Source organism: Schistocerca serialis, unplaced genomic scaffold (genome assembly GCF_023864345.2).
Source record: "Schistocerca serialis cubense isolate TAMUIC-IGC-003099 unplaced genomic scaffold, iqSchSeri2.2 HiC_scaffold_1172, whole genome shotgun sequence".
NCBI classification, from domain to species: Eukaryota; Metazoa; Arthropoda; class Insecta; order Orthoptera; family Acrididae; genus Schistocerca; species Schistocerca serialis.
In genome coordinates this window covers 67,501-72,500 of record NW_026047373.1, presented here as the reverse complement: position 1 = coordinate 72,500, position 5,000 = coordinate 67,501, and the positions used below count along the sequence as shown (strand labels likewise).

At 62.6% G+C, this 5,000-nt stretch overlaps 1 pseudogene; it reads right to left on the bottom strand.

Annotated features, from left to right (window-relative positions):
• Positions 1–5,000, bottom strand: part of LOC126433696 (large subunit ribosomal RNA) — a 7,969-nt pseudogene that overhangs the window by 2,449 nt on the left and 520 nt on the right.

The following is a 5,000-nucleotide window of genomic DNA, read 5'->3' as shown; positions in this document are numbered from 1 at the left end:
GCACCGTCGCAGGCTGGCCCTATCTTCTTCAGCGCCAGGAGACGGGACCGACGGAGGGTCGGACCCATCCATCGGCAAGATGGAATGCCGAGGCCCCCCTGGGCAACAGGAGCGTGGAAGTATCCCAGGGGGGTGTCCGCCGGAAGGCGGAACCATCTCCTGACGGCGGCCCGGATGGTAACGTCGGCCGACTTCAATGCACCCACCCGGGTGCGGCTGAGGGCCAGCCCGTGGTACAGGCCAGGGAGAAGTACATTGGTGAGAGCGTGGAGGCGCTGTTGCGGCTTCAGCGGAGCTCGGGAGATGACGTCAAGCTGCTCCACCAGGTGGCTACGTGGATTGAAGACACAGCGACCCGCTGTGGAAAATTGCAGCCCCAGGTACCGGAAGGTTTCACCCACACGCAGGGCAGGCATGGTGGTATTGCCTGCTGTGAAGGTGACATTGCTGTCCACCTTCACCTTCTTCTCGCGCCCTGACGCGACTAAGGCGAGGGTGAAACACTTCCGGGCGTTGATCTGCAGCCCCAGGTGGGCGAGGGCTGCGGTAGCTGCGTCGATGAGGGACTGCAAGCCCCTCGGGGTCGCTGCAAACAGCAAGACGTCATCTGCAAAGGCCGCAGCGTTGACTCTGCGACCGAGGATCCGAGCTCCGATGTGGGAGGGCAGTTGGCCTAAAACGTAGTCCACCGCAAAGTTGAACAGGAGGGGGGAGAGGGGATCGCCCTGGCGAACGCCCCGTGCTGGCTGCACAGACACGCCCACGCCGGCGCCGTCCGCTATCACTGTCGTGCTGCCCTCGTAGCACCGCTCGACATACTCGACAAAGCAATCCGGCAGGCCATGCGCCTTCAGCACGGGGCGAAGGGCAGCATGATCTACCGAATCGAATGCCTTAGATACGTCGATCGATGCCACAAAGACAGAGCGGCAGGAGCGAACTGCGTCGGTGAGAGCAGTGTCCAAGATGAAGGTATTTTCCAACATCCCATCCCGAGGGATGAATGCCCGCTGACGTTCGTCCACAGCACATGCGCGCATCAGGCGTGACGCGAGAACCTTGTGAAAGGTCCGCGCCAACACCGAGCAGACCGTAATGGGGCGAAAGTCAGCGGGGGATGTTGGTGCAGCCGTTTTCGGGAGAAGGGACGTCCGCGCGCGAAGCAGGCGTTCCGGAAGGGCGCGGGCCAGAAGGAAGAGATTCATCACTTTCACCAGGACTTCGTGCGGCAGGCGCCGCAACTCCGCTGGGGTAAGGCCGTCCGGCCCGGCTGCTGATCCCCTGGGCGGCAACGCGGCGGCGACCTCCTCATGTGTGACCGGCCCCCATATGCACTCGAGAGCGACAGGCTCTGAGTGCGGGAGGAGGCGGTCACGAATGAAGCCCGCGGTGGAGATGGGCTTCTTGGTGAAGAGGTCCGCCCAGAAGTCCAGCAGACCAGGGATGGCAGGTGGTGGCTGGAGCAGGGTGCCATCCAAGAGGCCGCGCACGCAACGTGCACGCGACCGTCGGAAGGCATCCTGCGTTCTCGCGTACTCCCAGCGGCGCCGCTTGCGCTTCTGCGTCGGCGGCGCGGCAGGCGGCCGCTTCGATGGTTGGCGCGGCCGCTGTGTCCTGGTGATCGATCTCTCCCCTCTGGACCCGACCGACGCAAGGGCATCCGGGAGCATGCCCAGGATGACATCGGGCGGCGTGCCCCGCCCCAGACCTATGACACGATCCAGGGCAGAGAAACGCTGGGCGGAAGCGGGTAGCCCCGCCAGATGCTCCCAGATGGCGGCGTCAGTCGGCCCCTCCGGCGGCGGCCCGGTGGTGTCGGCCGCGAAGTCCTCGGCTGCGTCGACGGGCGGCGCAGCGGCCTCGCCCGCGTCAGGCAGCGGGCTCGCTGCTCCCCGGCGGGACGCCGGCTCTTCCCCCCGACCGATCTCAAGCGCCTCCATGAATTGGCGGACAAGCTGCTTGTGGGCAGCTTGCCGCCGTCGGCACTTGATTGCCTCGAGCGTTCGGTCGGGGAACATCCTGATGAGTTCTTGATTGACGAAGAAGAACCGGGCGTCCCTCTCAAGGAACAGTTCGGCCTCCGCCTTGGCGAGCGACAGGACTTCTTCCTCCGTCCACCTCGCGCGATGCCTCTCCGTGACGATCTCCGCGTTGGCGGCCGCAAGATGTTGGCGGCGGCGATGGACCCCGAGACCGTTCTTGGTTGTAAAGCTGCGGTGGCACTCACTACAGGTATACATAGCTGCAAAAGTTACAAGATTTTCGGCACGGCCGGTTGGCCGGCTAGGTGCTGGGGGAGTTGGGGTGGCACCTTCAGCGGAAGGGCCACCACTTATTCTCTGCTTACTGCCCCCAACTAAAAAAGGGATAGTGCGAGGGGGGGCTGGTAACCCCCCCAAGCCCCTGGTGCGGTCTTCCACTCTGCGAAATCAGCGGGCCCACGAGAAGGGGAGAAGACCGCAGGAGAGGAGAGGCTAAGAGGGCTAGGCCCATGTATTGCGCATCACTCTCCCTGTAACTATAACCCAAGGAAGGCACCTCGCAGCAGCAGCACGACTACATCAAGACCGCACTTCGAGAAGCCAAGTCCGGATGCAGCCACACCGCTGCCACTTGGCCACCTTAAGAGAGTCATAGTTAAGAGAGTCATAGTTACTCCCGCCGTTTACCCGCGCTTGCTTGAATTTCTTCACGTTGACATTCAGAGCACTGGGCAGAAATCACATTGCGTCAACACCCGCTAGGGCCATCGCAATGCTTTGTTTTAATTAGACAGTCGGATTCCCCCAGTCCGTGCCAGTTCTGAGTTGATCGTTGAATGGCGGCCGAAGAGAATCCGCGCACCCGCGCGCCCCCGGAGGAGCACGCTAAGGCGGACGCGGCCTCGCAGCAAGGAAGATCCGTGGGAGGCCAAGGCACGGGACCGAGCTCGGATCCTGCACGCAGGTTGAAGCACCGGGGCGCGAACGCCGCGCAGGCGCGCGCATCCTGCACCGCCGGCCAGCACGAGGCCAACCAACGGCGAGAGCAGACCACGCCCGCGCTAAACGCCCGCACTTACCGGCACCCCTACGGCACTCACCTCGCCCAGGCCCGGCACGTTAGCGCTGACCCACTTCCCGACCAAGCCCGACACGCCCCGATCCTCAGAGCCAATCCTTATCCCGAAGTTACGGATCCAATTTGCCGACTTCCCTTACCTACATTATTCTATCGACTAGAGGCTCTTCACCTTGGAGACCTGCTGCGGATATGGGTACGAACCGGCGCGACACCTCCACGTGGCCCTCTCCCGGATTTTCAAGGTCCGAGGGGAAGATCGGGACACCGCCGCAACTGCGGTGCTCTTCGCGTTCCAAACCCTATCTCCCTGCTAGAGGATTCCAGGGAACTCGAACGCTCATGCAGAAAAGAAAACTCTTCCCCGATCTCCCGACGGCGTCTCCGGGTCCTTTTGGGTTACCCCGACGAGCATCTCTAAAAGAGGGGCCCGACTTGTATCGGTTCCGCTGCCGGGTTCCGGAATAGGAACCGGATTCCCTTTCGCCCAACGGGGGCCAGCACAAAGTGCATCATGCTATGACGGCCCCCATCAACATCGGATTTCTCCTAGGGCTTAGGATCGACTGACTCGTGTGCAACGGCTGTTCACACGAAACCCTTCTCCGCGTCAGCCCTCCAGGGCCTCGCTGGAGTATTTGCTACTACCACCAAGATCTGCACCGACGGCGGCTCCAGGCAGGCTCACGCCCAGACCCTTCTGCGCCCACCGCCGCGACCCTCCTACTCGTCAGGGCTTCGCGGCCGGCCGCAAGGACCGGCCATGACTGCCAGACTGACGGCCGAGTATAGGCACGACGCTTCAGCGCCATCCATTTTCAGGGCTAGTTGCTTCGGCAGGTGAGTTGTTACACACTCCTTAGCGGATTCCGACTTCCATGGCCACCGTCCTGCTGTCTTAAGCAACCAACGCCTTTCATGGTTTCCCATGAGCGTCGATTCGGGCGCCTTAACTCGGCGTTTGGTTCATCCCACAGCGCCAGTTCTGCTTACCAAAAGTGGCCCACTTGGCACTCCGATCCGAGTCGTTTGCTCGCGGCTTCAGCATATCAAGCAAGCCGGAGATCTCACCCATTTAAAGTTTGAGAATAGGTTGAGGTCGTTTCGGCCCCAAGGCCTCTAATCATTCGCTTTACCGGATGAGACTCGTACGAGCACCAGCTATCCTGAGGGAAACTTCGGAGGGAACCAGCTACTAGATGGTTCGATTAGTCTTTCGCCCCTATACCCAGCTCCGACGATCGATTTGCACGTCAGAATCGCTACGGACCTCCATCAGGGTTTCCCCTGACTTCGTCCTGGCCAGGCATAGTTCACCATCTTTCGGGTCCCAACGTGTACGCTCTAGGTGCGCCTCACCTCGCAATGAGGACGAGACGCCCCGGGAGTGCGGAGGCCGCCGCCCCGTGAAGGGCGGGGAAGCCCCATCCTCCCTCGGCCCGCGCAAGGCGAGACCTTCACTTTCATTACGCCTTTAGGTTTCGTACAGCCCAATGACTCGCGCACATGTTAGACTCCTTGGTCCGTGTTTCAAGACGGGTCGTGAAATTGTCCAAAGCTGAAGCGCCGCTGACGGGAGCGATTATTCCGCCCGAGAGCATCCCGAGCCAACAGCGGCGCGGGTCCGGGGCCGGGCCAGGTAGGTCCGTCATCCGGGAAGAACCGCGCGCGCTTGCCGGGAGCCCGAGCGCCCAAAGGGGCGAATCGACTCCTCCAGATATACCGCCGGGCAGCCAGCCAGGACACCGGGGCTCTGCCCAACAGACGCGAACCGAGGCCCGCGGAAGGACAGGCTGCGCACCCGGGCCGTAGGCCGGCACCCAGCGGGTCGCGACGTCCTACTAGGGGAGAAGTGCGGCCCACCGCACACCGGAACGGCCCCACCCCGCGGCGAGTGGAAAGGCAACCGGACACGACCCCGCCGCGGATTGCTCCGCGCG